Source organism: Thamnophis elegans, chromosome 2 (genome assembly GCF_009769535.1).
Source record: "Thamnophis elegans isolate rThaEle1 chromosome 2, rThaEle1.pri, whole genome shotgun sequence".
Classification (NCBI taxonomy): Eukaryota; Metazoa; Chordata; class Lepidosauria; order Squamata; family Colubridae; genus Thamnophis; species Thamnophis elegans.
The window spans coordinates 29,028,166-29,043,299 of record NC_045542.1 but is presented as its reverse complement, the minus strand read 5'-3'; the positions used below and the strand labels follow the sequence as shown (position 1 = coordinate 29,043,299).

General features: G+C 41.8%; 1 protein-coding gene across 3 annotated transcripts in view; it reads left to right on the top strand.

Annotated features, from left to right (window-relative positions):
- The first annotated feature begins 226 nt into the window (after window positions 1–226).
- RACGAP1 (Rac GTPase activating protein 1) overlaps window positions 227–15,134 on the top strand; it is a 32,204-nt gene continuing 17,296 nt past the window's right edge. The window contains exons 1-2 of one of the 3 annotated variants that reach the window (XM_032210717.1): window positions 227–333; window positions 14,526–14,611. The gene's annotated coding sequence lies outside the window, so the exon portion shown is untranslated. The remainder of the gene's footprint in view (window positions 334–14,525; window positions 14,612–15,134) is intronic. The other 2 variants (XM_032210718.1, XM_032210716.1) reach the window with 2 other exon arrangements.

The window sequence follows — 15,134 nt, the reverse complement described above, 5'->3', positions numbered from 1 at the left end:
CCCAATACTGTACCGGGGTGGGAGGAAAAAAATGACAAGTAGGGCAAGCGTGCCCTAGAAAAAGAAGGCGCCCCAGGCGTCCGCGTTTCAGAGTGCCTTTCCTAATCGCGATTGGCTGAGCACGCTTCCTTAATGAGACAAAGCGGTGGCGGTGACGTCACGTTTGCCCTCGGCTACGTCGGTACTGCTCAACCAATCACGATTAGGAGAGGCCAACTGTGGTTGCGATTCAAACTGAACGGCGGGTGGGTCGCGAAGCCGTTTCTGCTTGGAGTGGATGCGGCGTCCTAATGCGGTGGGGTCCCAACGGCCTTTCCTCTCACGCGCCTCCTGGTAAGTTAAAATGGGGGAAGTAAGAAAGAAAGAAAGCGGCGCGGGAGGCTGGCTGGCATTTCAGGCGGCCTTTGGGAGGAAGCAGCAGCAGCAGCTAGAAAACGGTTCTTTTTTTTAATCAACGCACTGCGTTGATACAGACTTCGCAGTTTCCCTGGAGTTCCCCGGCTCTGTTAAGGGAAGGCGGCTGGGGTTGTTTTTATGGCCGTCCTGAATCAGGACGACCTTTTAAAAAAATATTTTACACGGTCCTCCCTCATTAAAGCAGGGTGTTCGTGGTTTTCCGATATCGAAACGGTCAGTCTTCACGGATTTTCCTGTTCAGCTCTCAAGGGGAGAGATTACGAAACGGCGTAACGACGATGAACCAGATAACAGATTAACACAGTTGGAAGGGACCTTGTAGGTCATCTAGTCCAAGCCCCCCTCTCCGCTCAAGCAGAAGACCTTACATCATTTCTTACAAATGGCAGTCCAATCTCTTCTTGAAAGTCTCAAGTGATGAAGCCCCCGCAACTTCTGTTCCATTGGTTGATTGTTCTCACTGTCAGAAAGTTCCTCCTTATTTCTAGGTTGAATCTGCCCTTGGTCAATTTCCATCCATTATTCCTTGTCTGGCCTTCGGGTGCTTTGGAAAATAGCTTGGCAGCCACTCAAATATTGGAACACGACTACCATCTCTCCCCTGGTCCCTCTCCAGTTCCCCAATCATCCAGATTGCTCTCCTCTGCACTTTTTCTAGAATCTCAACATCTTTTTTATGGTGTGGTGACCAAAACTGGATGCAGTACTCTAGGTGTGGTCTAACTAGGGCTTTATAGAGCCGTATTAGTACCTCACTTGATCTTGATTGGTATACCTGTTATACATTGAAGGAAATATAATCTATTGTAATAATCCTTTTGCAAGATTCCTTATAATATGCAGATAGTAATCTGCTCTAGGTGGGAAAGTAGCTGAAAGCAGAGGAGTATAATATAAATTGTTCAGATGAGGTTTATTCTCAGGAATAAGTTCAGGTCAGAGGCTTTACAAAAATAACAAGTTTGGAGGAGGGGGTTGAAGACCAAGGAGGCACGAGGGGAGTGAGTCATTTTAAAAAAGCAGGGGCCATTTAGGTATCTAAAGGCAGCAGAACTGAAAGAGCAAAGGTTGTGATACAGTAGGTATATGTTGAGGGTGGTCTGACCAAAGCAAGCTTTCAGAAGACTTTGAAGATAGGAGTAATGACCTCTCAGATTAAAGGGTAAACAAAAACCCAGGAAGGTATGTAATGTGATGTGCTTAGGGATGGGAGGTGATATGTCAGTTGATGTCAGGTGAGTGAAAATTGAGAAAGAACTTTAGTCGTAGCTGAAAACATGAAATTGCCGTTGGACGTGGTGCAAACATGAAATTTGGGCATTCTTCCTTTTCTTTTCACAATAAAGAACTGATTTGGTTGATACAGTATATAGGAGGAGGGCTTAAGGAAAGGCAATTTTGCTCTTGGATTTAATGGTGATGAAATATTTAAACAGAAATATATCAGGGCTTAAATAAATTTGGGGGTGAATGGAAGAGGAATGTTCTGTAATTGGAGTTACAGGTAATAAATATCTAGCCCCCCCCCTCCCCCATGTAGGCCCTCTCAGGTGACAAATTCATTCATGGATATGAGAGAGAATATAGAGGATACAAAACACATCCTTAAGCAAAGCCTTCCTCCATCCAATATTATAATTTTGGTAGGACAGCATTACAGCAAGCAGCTGAATGTGACAGCTGGTACTGAAAATGGTGGTGCTGAAAACATTGAAGTCATTGTATTTTTGAGGGTGATGTAATATCATTTAGATAAGAACAGTTTCATTGGACCATAGAAGCCAGAATCAAATTTTGAGGACACAAATGGGGAGAGTCAAAAGAGGTGCTAGGGAAACAAAACTGGGACATTAAAGGAGCTCAGAGGCAAAGGCAAAATTGGGCACCAATTTAAATGGGTTTGTTTGTTTGTTGTGCCTTCCAGTCAGATTTGACTCCTGATGAATGCTTGGACAAGTCCTTGCAGGTTTCTTCCTACAGTTGAGAGTGACCCAAAGTTATGTAGCTGGTTTTGTGCATAAGGCAAAACTAGAACTCTAGCCTGGTGCCTTAATGAGTACCCCGATCTGGCTTGTGCTTTAAATATATGGTACAGTCATATTATTATTGATAATATAGTGGCATGATTAAATACATTAGAAGAATTCATATCTGATTATTATATTGGAGGATGATAATAGTACGATAGATATAGAATAAAAGCTGGGAGGTAAAATCAGTGGAATCCCAGTAATCACTTTGTTTAATGTAAGCTTTGATGCTTCTTGTTCCTATTCCTTTTCTGATCAATAACAATAATAACTTCCTCAATTCCCTCTTACACCAAATCCCTTGGCCTAAGGGTAGCAATCTTGCTTGCAATTATTACATACAGTATCTGATAACAGCTACTTTTCTGTGTCTTTAGAAAATACATTCTTTTAAGTCCTTATCTAGTAGGTGCTTGAGGCTGCCGGAATGTAGGAATTGAAAATCATGTTTTGCCTTTGCTTCTTTATAACTGAAGCCATGGGACATTATAATTTTTAATTTGTGATTCTCTAAATAAGCATTCAATAATAATGGAAATTTCAATTATCCCCCAAACCACTATGAATCTAATCTGCCAAGAGGTAAAGGCACAATAGTTCTTGTCCTCTTACCAACAACTTTATTTCTCAGAAAATGGAAGACAGAACAAGGGGGTCTGCTTATTCTGGAAGTGATTTTCACCAAGGGGAGGTAATAGATGGAAGAAATGATTAGTATCTTGGGCAAAAGATTACCTTTTGAATTTTAATTGGATATTACCTTTGAATCTCTGATATTTGCAAAGGACCTAAGGTGAGCCAATCTATAAACTGGATTTCAGAAAATAGGATGGTTTGAAATCCTGAAGAAGAAAAGTGTCCAGGAAGAATAAGAAATCTTTTGGGGAAAAATTGAATACATAGTCACATTTTTTTAAGAAGAAAAAAATAGAAGTGATCTATAAACATACTGAGAGCCAGTTTGGTGAAGTGGTGAAGGCTTGGGGCTAGAAACCATGATCTCCTGGGTTTGAATCATATCTAAGGTACAAAGCCAGCTGGATGACATTGGACAATCACTCTCAATCCTAAGAATAAGGCAATGATAAACTATTTTTGAAAAACATTGCCAAGAAAACTGCTGGTCTGAATGAATTCCAAGTCTTCAGGTCTAAGAGAGGAGATGTCCCTACTTTCAAGAAGGCAAAGAATGAGGACCTGGGAAACAGCAAAGTTGCTAGCTTGATATTAATATTGAGTAATATCCTTGAACAGATAATCAACAGTACTCTAGTCAGGATTTGGTTAGGCATACAGTGATTTACAGGAGCCAACGTGGATTTATCACAGATTGTGACAGGCTAACTTTACCATTTTATAGATCAGGGAAACATTTAGACATAGGGAATCTGGACTTCGGCTAAATTTCAAGTTGTTTGTAATATTCCCCTTAGTAAAATTATACAATACAGATTACATAGCACAGCTGAAAAACCACACCCAGAGTACTTGTTAATGGCAATCATTCAGCATTACTATCAGTGACTTTGATGAGATACTTCAGAAGTTGCTTATCAAGTCTATAAATGATACAAAGCTGAGAGAGATAGCTTTTCTCTTTGCAGGAGAAAGAATAAACTCTAGAGAGGTTTGGGTAATGATTGAAATGAGTAGAATTTAATCAGAAGAAATATAGACCCTGCATCTGGGTAGGAAAAATGAAAAGCAAAAGCAAGGAATGGGACTTGGCTTGGCCAAGAAGTTCATGTTTGCTCAGTAGAGATGTTGTAGTAAATCCTGTAGTGCAGTGGTCCCCAACCTTTTTATCGCCGCGGACCAGTCAGCCTTTGATAATTTTACCGTGGCCCGCTGAGCGCGCGCAGGGGGGGGGGCATTGTTCGCGACGACACATTGATTGTTTATATATCAGATTGTTTTGATTAAACAACTTTTATTTTATTGTATTTAAACATGCCTTACAAAATAAAATACAAGAGCGCGGAGCGCGCGAATGCCGTGGAGAGAGAGAAAATAAATATATATATAAATATATAACTGTTTGGGAGTAAAAGCGGGGGGGGGCGCACCCGGCCGGGGGGGGAGGGGGAGGAGGAGGAAGGAGGGTGGGAAGGAAGCTGGCAAGCGAAGAACAGAAAGTAATTAGCAAGGATTAAAACGACCTGCCGGAAAAAGGAGAGGGGAAAAAAAAAACACCAGATCTGACGGCTAGTGTAGCCTCCACCGGAGGGGCTGCAGAAACACACACCGCCAGTCCTGTCCTTCCTTTCCAACCAGTCTCTCTCCGCGCGCGCATACACACACACACCACACAAACACACACCCGCCGGCAGATATGCACGCACACACACTTTTTTTTTTTTGCAATTGGCAGAACTACGGTTTTCTTTCTTTTAAAAAAAAATAATTAAATGGAGGTGGGGGGTGTGTGGAGAGAAAGGGAGAGAAGCGGACACATAAAACCGAGCCGCACTCGCGAACCACAGCATGCATCTGGGTGACAAAATTGCAGGGAGAAAGCAGGAAAAGCCGAGGAGAGAGCAAAAAAAGAAAAGAGCCAGACCAAGCGCGGCAGGGCGGGTAGGAAGGCGATGATGATTGGGGGAGGTTTGAAAAAGCAGATCCAAGCGCAAAAGTTACTGAGTCATTTCAGCGGCGGCCGGAACAGTTTTCTTGACTCCCTCCCTCTCTCCCTCTCTCTCTCCTCTCTCACTCTCTCACTCTCTCTTTCCCTGGCGATGGATCGGTGCGGGAGGGGGGAGAGAGAAGGGAGGAGACGGCGAGGGAGGGAGGGAGAGAGAGCCGAGGGTGGGACCAAAGGGGGGGGAGAGAAATGCATTTAAGAGGAGCGGATTTAAAAGAGCGATCATGGCCCCCGCCGCTGCGCGGCCCGGTGCCAGGTACTCCACGGCCCGGCACCGGTCCGCGGACCGGGGGTTGGGGACCACTGCTGTAGTGAGTAGGAAGTTGAACTACATTACTCCCAGTTCTGATTTGAAGACCAAGATAAAACATGATCTGATTTAATTTATATTTAGCGTAACTTTTTTTTTTAAAATCCCATGTTGATTTTATGTCCAGTAGATATAAATATTGAGGGAAAGTACTTGTTTAGAAAAATGTATATCAATACATTTTCAACCTGAATTCTTGGTAGCTATACTGAGAGACAGTTATTGGCTATTGTGGTTCTCTTTCTCCATCCAGAAGGCTCTTTTGAATAGCACTGATAACCTTGTGTTACAGTGAGAGTTCCATCACTGCTTAAGTGGAAATGAAAACAGACATGTCAGGAAATGCCCTCTGTCAAACACAGGGGTCCCTGACCACCACTACCCCCGGCCACGGACCATCACTGGTTCACGATGTGCCAGAAACTGGTTTGCGCAAATGAGCAAAGTCCCATCTGTTCAGGTGCGGGATGCAGACAGCACACAAAACCCTCCTCTTTCAGTGGAAAAACCTCTCTACGGAACCAGTCCCTGGTGCTGAAAGGGTTGGGGGGCACTGGTCTAATATATTCAAAAGGTCCTTATTTGTTCAATATACATTTTAAAAGGCAAAAAAAGTAGCTAGAAACTCGCATGCACTATTTATGCCCCCCACCCCATTAATAAATGGCAGATTATTCATCATGGGTTTCTTCTTGCTGACTTATGGTATTTCTCTGCAGTTGTGATTTAAATATATTAAAAATCAAAGCATAATGAATATTTACCCTGGAATAGTTTTCATAAACCTGTACTGTAGTTTGCTTAGATTTTTTTTTTTTTTAAAAAAAAGAAGGCATTAAAATTTAGTATTCTCAAAAACTGCATAATGTTTTATGGTTGTCCACCTATTTCAGCAAAATTTAACTTTTTTCTACAGATTATTGGGGTACTTCCAGTTCTACTATCTATAGAATTGTTTATATGTTGTTATAAAGTAAGATAATATTGATTTTGACCTACTTAAAATACATTGTTTTGCTGAAAGTTTGAGTAAAGGTAACTAACTTTACAGACGGCTGTTACGTATAAACTGGGTTGACAAAATCAGAAATGAGGTGATAAGCCACCTGGGAAAGCCAAGGGAAATCATCAAAGCTATTAAAAAGCAAAAGTTAGAATATTTTGGACATATGATGCGAAACCCAGAAAAATACGGCATACTTCACTTAATCCTCCAGGGGAAGATTGAAGGCAAACAAGGTCCAGGCAGAAGAAGAACATCATGGCTTCAAATCTAAGGGACTGTTTTGGACAAAACTCAGCAGCACTTTTTCGTGTGGCTGTTGACAAAAATAGGATTTCCAACATAATCACCAACGTCCGATGACGGATATGGCATAAGAAGAAGAAGAATTAACTATATGTCATTTTCTCTAATAGGTTATGATTGTCTTGATAAGAAAGATATATAGAGGAATAGAAGCATTTTAATAGTGTATTTGTTACTCTAATATTTGTTTGATTGGAATGAAAACTGAATTCTATTTTGAAAATGCTGCTGTTAATAGAATAATTGGAATTATTATGCAAGATTATTTTTTTCATTAAGTGTTTAAACTGCTGAATTAATGTAACTAGGAGCCAGGTTTGTGTAGGCACTAGGTTAAAAACAGGGATATCAGGAGTACTGATTCCTCCATAGGCACAAAAGCCAGCTGGGTGACTTTGGGCCACTCTGAGTCCTAGAAGGAGACAATGGCAAGCCACTTCCAAAATAACCTTGCCCCAAAATACTCCAGAGATTAGTTCAGGCAGTCACCAGAAATCAACAATGACTCAAAAGGAATAACAACAACAACAAAAACATGTAACTTTCAAGCTGTTGTAAGGGGAAAATCCATAATACATTGGTACAAAAATAATTTCTAAATATTTGTTTTTATGATCCTAATTCTGCTGTGGTACCTTAACTGTCAGGCTCAAACAACCAGATCCACACGTGCAGGGTTCAAGCCAACTACCATTTTATAGTCTGCCTATTATACAGGAAACTTCTCAGACTGCCAATCTTTGCTTGGGAATAGACAGATTCTATGGAGTTTTAAAAGGTTTCAATTCTGGATGTCTTGCGACTTTACAAAGACTTGAGGCTAATTCTGCACTTGAGGCCTCCCTCCTGCCTGGATAAATGTTTCCCAACATTAAATCCTTCTTTACAGTTCTCAAAACCTGTTTAAAGAACAAAAACCAATGTATGTTTTATATGGACATCGTATTAGTAGTGTTAGAAAATATGAGTTATAGTGAATGGTGTTGGGTAAATTAGGTTTTGCTGTATTTCTTTTTATCTTGAGCTTTTAATTTATTTTGTTACTTTTCTTTTTCTGAACTTCATATATTTTTCTCTATCCCAAAGCAAATAAAATCTTGGACATGCCTCTGAGGGAAGACCCCCTCTCCTACAAGAATTAAATATTTTGAGAAATATTAAAAAGGCAGAATGTTACATTTTCCTAAAGAGCTCATCACATGGCACAAACTCCTAAGGACATTGCATCACCCCCAGCAAATTTCAACCAAACATATCTCAGACAAACATAGCCCCATGGAAGTCTGACAACAGCCAATAGAATACATGATCTTGCACAGGAACAGGAAGCTCAAGTTCAAAGCCTAAAAAAGGTATAAAAACCCCTCTCAACTCAATGTGGTCAACTGTACCAGAACCACTCATGTGCTTCTGTTTCATCAATAAACCGTCTTTCCAATCAGCCTCCTTATTTCCAGTTTCTTTCTCCCAGCTTGGAACTGAACAAGATGGCTAGTTCTTCCAACACTTCTACATAGCTAAATTAGTAGAATTTAGGCATAAATGTCAAGCAGTGGAAGAAAGATACTAAGAAACTGACAATTCTAATACTGACCTATGGTATGTCCATGTTGCATAAAATGGAAAATAACCAGCTTAAATTCTAACATACAGATTGTGTGCATTTTATATGGCCAGATTCTGATTTCAGCTCAGAATTGTTTTGTGACCTCACAGAACCTCTGAATCTGGGCATTCCTAAAGATGTTTCTCATTTGGAAGAGAGCTACTGAGATATTTTTGTATTTGAGAGGTTAGCTTTGACTTGTAAGACAACTAGTTGTTAGCTATTATTTTTGTGTGTGTGAATATTATGGGTGTTTTTTTTTCTTTAGCTCTAAGACAAATGGATACAGTATATTAGTGATAAATATCCAAATTTACATGAGCAGATTTCCACTTATTTGAAACCCTAACCCTAATCATTTTCTATCTAAAATTTGTTTTGAAGGGTTTAGATTTGAAATATTTGAAACACATTTGGAAGATGGTTAAATATAGGTTAGATTTAAGAATATTTAAAGAGATGGATTAGACAAGAATGGATTAGTGCAGCGGTCCCTAACCTTTCTGGCTTGGTCACCTGGGGGAGGGTGATTTTATGTTATTGTTGGGCACGTGCAAGTGTGCACAGCTCCATTTGTACAAACGGGCATGCATGCCTGCCACTCAAATGGAGCTTTGCGCGGAAGCACCCATCTCACACAAGTGGACCTGCCACACACACAGAGTGCAGTCCACTAGTGGGCTGGGGCTTGGGGACCCCTGGATTGAAGGGAGAGTGCTCTTACTCCAGGCATTGGATACTGCTACTATTTATATAAGTAGTCCTTGACTTATGATCATAATAGAATTACAGTCACAATCATTATGGTTGTTAAGCAGGTCACCACAGGATTGTGCCCAATTATACAACCTTTTCTGCAGCTGTCATTAAGTGAATGCAGTGTTTATGTGAATGTATCCAATGGGTAATTTGTGCCAGAAACTGGGAGAAAAACATTGAAAGTTGTGGTCATGTGATCATAGGATGCTTCATATGGCTTTAAAGGTTGCCAAGTGCACAAAATATGAGAACTTCAAAATCAGGTTGTAAGTAAGTATCTTTTAAATGATCTAGTTTATAGTTTATAGTTTTATTGATTTGTTTGCCGCCCACTCCCGAAGGACTCCGGGCGGCTTACAATAAAACAAGGGAGGGGGGATAATACACAAAAAACATATTAAAATATACAACAGTCACAATTTCCGAGGGGCTGGATATTTCGAGAGCCCCCCGGCCTGCTGGAACAGCCAGGACTTAACGGCTTTGCAGAAGGCCGGGAGGGTAGTAAGGGTCCGGATCTCCATGGGGAGATCGTTCCAGAGGGCTGGAGATGCAACAGAGAAGGCTCTCCCCCCGAGGAGTCGCCAGCCGACATTGGCTGGCAGATGGAAACCGGAGGAAACCTAACCTGTGTGATCTAATCGGTCTATGGGAGGTGATCGGCAGGAGGTGGTCTCTCAGGCACCCAGGTCCGATGCCATGAAGGGCTGTGATAACTTTGAACAGTTGCTAAGCAATCAGTTGTTAAATGAGGACTACCTCTATAGAATTGTAAATTTAGTAATATTGGGTTATGAAACTATTAAACTGGATAAATTGCTAATGATTTGAGGTACTGAAAGAAACAGCTCAATTATTTTTTTTCTGCACACTTCAAATTATACACTTTTCTGGCAAATTTCATGTACAAGCAGAATTTTGATTTACTGAGTTTTTCTTATCTTGCAATATTTATGTCTTCAGATTGAATATTAATGGACATACAACCTGACTATATTGGTTGTTAAAGTAGCTGCCATTCACTGCAGAGTAACAGTTTTGACTCCTTGGGCTGCTACAAATATTCAAAGTTCTGCATATTTTCCAGCTTTCATTATTTTTCTGCAATCTGCATCAAGGTTTGTAGATCATATGCAATATCTACAATAGTAGTTATGTATATTTAAAACTTCCCACTAAAGAAATGTTTATTTTTAGCTACATGGGAATTTTTGAAGCAATATATATTTTCATTTGTCAGAAGTGTTCAGGTTTTTTATGTTGTCATTTAAAAGGCTGCAACTAGTTTATGGAAGCAGATGTGTTTTTGAATTAATAGTTTAGAAGGGAAAGGTCAAATATACTTTTCTTTAAATGATTTGCCTTGCTTTGATATAATGTAGTCTTTTCTACCCTGGTATTCATTGGATGTATTGTTTGATAGCCAATATAGCAAATTAATACTTAAGTACAGAAACAGAAGTCCAAAAGTCCAGAACTCTGAAGGGCAATAGAGTAGGATATATTTGCAGGTTGGAAAACATTAATGGTAGTGACTCTGACTGATAGCTGTGATGGAGAGAAAACATGTTTTAGTGGTGAGAAAAATAAAAGTCCGAAGAAGAAAAAAGGGACAAAGGAATGGATCAAGACAGTCCGTCGCCCTTGAAGCTGGATTATATTTGAGAAATTATAATTATTAAATGTAATGTATTTAGCCTGACTGCTAGCTACTATAGGCAGATACAACAAATCTATGAGATTTAGTTACACTGTAATTTAGTAATTACTAAAACTGAACAGTATTATTTATTAATAATCATGTTAAGCCTCTAGAGTCTAGAATATACTTCTGCTAAGCTCCCTCATTATGGTAGGGAGGTTTTCCTTGAACGGTGAGTGAAGAATGCCAGGAGTGCACCCAGAATCTTCTCAGCAAGATCACCCAAGGTGTGAAAATCATCTCAACTGTCCAGCTAAAATAAGAAAGTTGGGATGTTTGAAGATGATGGATGCAGATTATCACTTTAGTGTCAGTAACAAAAACATTTCATATTATGCAGGAGATACATACATATACAATTTTCCCGTGCGCTGCTTGGAAAGTCCAAGCAATGGACTGAATTGAAATTTTGACCATGCCTCCTAGTCTCCCGGTATTTTCAGTTTTTCAATTCAGTCCATTGCCCATTAGGACGTTCTTTTAGTCTCTCCTGAGACTTTTCTCCTTTTTTATTACCTGTATCCTTTATTAGTATTTGTTTTCCCTTTACTCCTTATTTGTTCCTTGCTTAGATCGATTTTTTCCTTCTAGCAGCATCAATATCCCTTCACCTCTCTGCATTGCGGCGGAGAGGCTTGGCTCTCCAGGTGTCCCGGGGTGTTCTGGGCACTGGGAGCTGCTAGCTGGCTGGCTCTCTACCGCCGGGGTTTTGTCCGTCAGGCAACCTGCATGGTGAGATGCCGAAATATTCAGCGGTGGTGAGCTTCGGAGCGGAGCGACAGCCGGCTTTTCCCTCCATAGTGGAGGCAACATGATGCTTCTCTGGGCGCCGCCATCTTGCGCTGCCCCCTTCGGCAGCCATTTTCAAGTGGCAAAGTTTCCCACCACCAGCGCGATTGCTGCCTTTTGCTCAGTGGCGGCTGGTGAGAGGCAGGACGGCAATCGGAGCGCTCCCTTGAAGCCGTGAAAGTTCAGGCTGTTTCTGAGGTTTATCTGGCTGAGGCCACTCTCCACTCTCTAGCTTTCGACTCTGATGCACTCCTCAGGGATCTTCCCCTGGCAGCGTTGAATTGTGTCCTGTTGGCGCACGCTACCCCTGCTTCCCAGCGACTTGCCAGATCTCTGCCTGGCCACCGCAGAGGCCAACTACCTTCATGGCGGATGAGATCACCTTGGACTCCCTTCCGGCAGGCCTGTTACCCATTCCAATGGGGCCCTATCTCAGGAAGGCGGGCAGGGCTGCTAGGGAAGCCACTGGGGGGACCAAGAACAGCAAGCCTTATTCCAGGCAGCCATCCAAGGCGCAGGAGAAGGATGCTTCCAGGCACCAGAAGGCCCTGGAGAAGGAATTCGAAAAGCCCCAAAGGCAGATAGTGGCTCAAGTCCACCAGCCAGGTCAGCCAGCAAGCTGTTGGTCAGGATCCAGTTGAGCCTCCCTCTCCTCCTCCAATTATCTCTGAATGGGGGGGGGGTGTCAGAGAGGTTTCCCTCTCCGGGGGCTCCAGGTCCCCTTCCCCCTCCCTCCGGGGGGGTGTGCAGACCTATTTGAATGCAACCTACCTTCCGAGAGGGAGGGCTCTCCTCCGCCTGTTCCTACAGCCAGAGATCCCATTCTCAGGCCTACTGTGGCGGGGACCCGCCCAGTAGAAGACCTGGGCCCAGGTCTATCAGCGGAAATGAGCAAGTGATTGCTACTGCAATCTCCCAGGGGATAACTGAGGGCCTCCAAAGGCACGAGGCACAACCACAGGTTCCTCAGACAGCTGCTCCCATTGCTCAGGCTGCTCCAGCTCCGCAGTTCCCTCAGGGCCCTGGTGAGCGACAAGGCCTCCACAGACCTTTTTCCCCGCCCCCTTCGGTGGCCAGTGCTGACTCAGTTTGGGACAATGAGGGCGTGGGGGGTCATGACCTATTGCTGGATTGTTTCAACCTTCCCTGTTCAAATCAATCCTCCTCAAGGCCAAGGTGTCCACCCACATCGATGTGGCAGTGCCTCCTGATCAGGCAGCGGCGGATCCTACGGATCACAGTAAGGGCCTGTTTGATGAGAAGATTCCCGCTCAGGAGATCGTCCCTTCTCCCAAATTCTTCAAAGATGTAGTCCAACGCCAGTGGGTCCAACCAGGGACTCTGGCCACCCTCGGCGGTAATGACAAACGCCTTTACTCAGTGGATCCTTCAATGGAAGAGCTTCTTAAACTCCCCTCTGTTGATCCTCCAGTTCAGGCTCTCATCTCCTCTTCAGTGCTCCCTCTGGACTTTCTAGAGGGACTTAAGGCGGAGGACAAAAGAGCTGAACAGGCTTGTCACAAATCCCATCAAGCCGCAGCTTGGGCCATTAAAGCGGCCACCTCCGCCTCATTCTTCAGTAGGGTCACTATTGCCTGGTTTCGCCAGTTACTTACTAGGCTTCCGGCAGGGGACGCCAGACTGCGGCATGACATAAACAAAATTGTAGCCGCGGTGGAATACTTACTGGCCCTCCCTTTGAGCCTTTGCGTCATGTGTCCTTACGACACCTGTCCCTGAAAACTGCCTTCTTTGTTGCAATTACCTCAGCCCGCAGAATTTTGGAAATTGTGGCTCTATTGATCCGGGACAATTTGTGTGCTATCCACCCAGACAGAGTTGTCCTTCGTCTCGATCCATCGTTTGTGCCAAAAGTTAACTCATATTTTCACCGGGCCTAGGAAGTCATCCTCCCAGACTTGCCCTCATCCAAATCACCCAAGGGAGCGTCGGTGGCACTCTCTTGATGTTCAAAGGGCAGTCAAGAAGTACATCAGACGCACGGCTCTTTGCTGGTCGGAGGCCTTGTTTGTCACCTTCCAACCGACCTCGGAGAACCTTGGGGATTGATTTGAAATCTTGAACTTCATAGCTAGGGGACAAGAGCAACTGTTAAAGGAAATCCAACAGGTTGTTAAGGATAAATATGAAAAAAAAGATTGCTGAAACAGAAGAAAGCAATCTAGATGTCAGAACAGATAGTAGAAATTGCCTAGAAGAAAAGCCAAGAAAGGCAAAAGATCTCAGGAAATTTCAAAAAGCTGTTACAAACAAGCGACACTACAATGATATCTATAAAGACATCAGAGATGAAACTGACTCTTCCAAAAAATCTCTGGGAATGCTATATGCAGAGCAGAAAGCCACAGCACAGACAGGACATGGTCAAACAGACTGACTCCAGTTTGGCAAAATAACGAGACATGTCTATATATGTGCTTCCTTTATTCAACCTGTAAATATCAATCCACCTGCATTATGCTTTTGACACTACTCTGATAGGTGAAAATGCAATTTTTTAAATTTTCTTTAAGTCAGAACATCATATGCTTGTTGTTTGCAACCTCATGCCAGCTTCCTCATGGTCTTTGTTTTCAGAATCTGGCAAATAATATTGCAAATGGTGACCCCATGATTACAGGGACCCCAAAACTCTGATGACCGGTCAAATCATTTTTCAGTTATGTGTGATTGAGTGTGATTTGTAACATCCATTTTTTTGCAGTTTAATAATTTTAACTGGTGCACAGGCAGAAATATTTTAGTTTCCAACAGTGATCCATGCAAACATTGTAGACAAAATATAAGCTAATAACCATCTCTACAGGAAATTGTGTGACCTCATTAGTTTATATATAATTTGATTTGGAATAATTTTGCATAATTGCATTGTAGTAAATTGTATACTTTTTCATTAGTAGTGGCAAATATGCAAAACATAACATTTGACCTTTTATTTCAGCAGGTTAAACCAGATGTTCTTTGGGAAGACACAGCTTTTAATTCTGAGCCTCATGCAGTATAGAATTTAAGAATACGTTATTACAGGTATTAATAATATCCATATATTTGTATACCTCTACAAACTATTCTAATCTTACACTAATGTTTATTTAAAAACAAATGTTAGCCAAAATGTTATAAAGAAATATAACTTAGTTGTTGTCAGACTTCTCAGTAAGCTCAGCTGGAACAAATAACCAGTCACACAAGAATATAAATATCTCTGATTATGTAGGACAGATGAAAAGCCATTATAAAAGTATTCCACTGACTGTTCTCTTTGACTTTAATCTGTGCTATATTCTTGAAACACTTTCTCCTGCTTGCCTTATCTAAAGTAACAAATGACTTGTTTTTGGGAGAACAGACAGGAATCATTTATTTTTAAAAAAAGAAAAAAGGTGTGTGTGTGTGATACAAAGATATATTATCCATAAGTGACAAAGAGGCTGCAAAAGTTGCACTGTTAATGCTCAGTATATCATTAATGAAAAATTAACCATGAAAACTGGGATTAACTGTACTGGGTATGGAAGAGGTTCGTATCTGTAGTTGCCATCATGAGCTA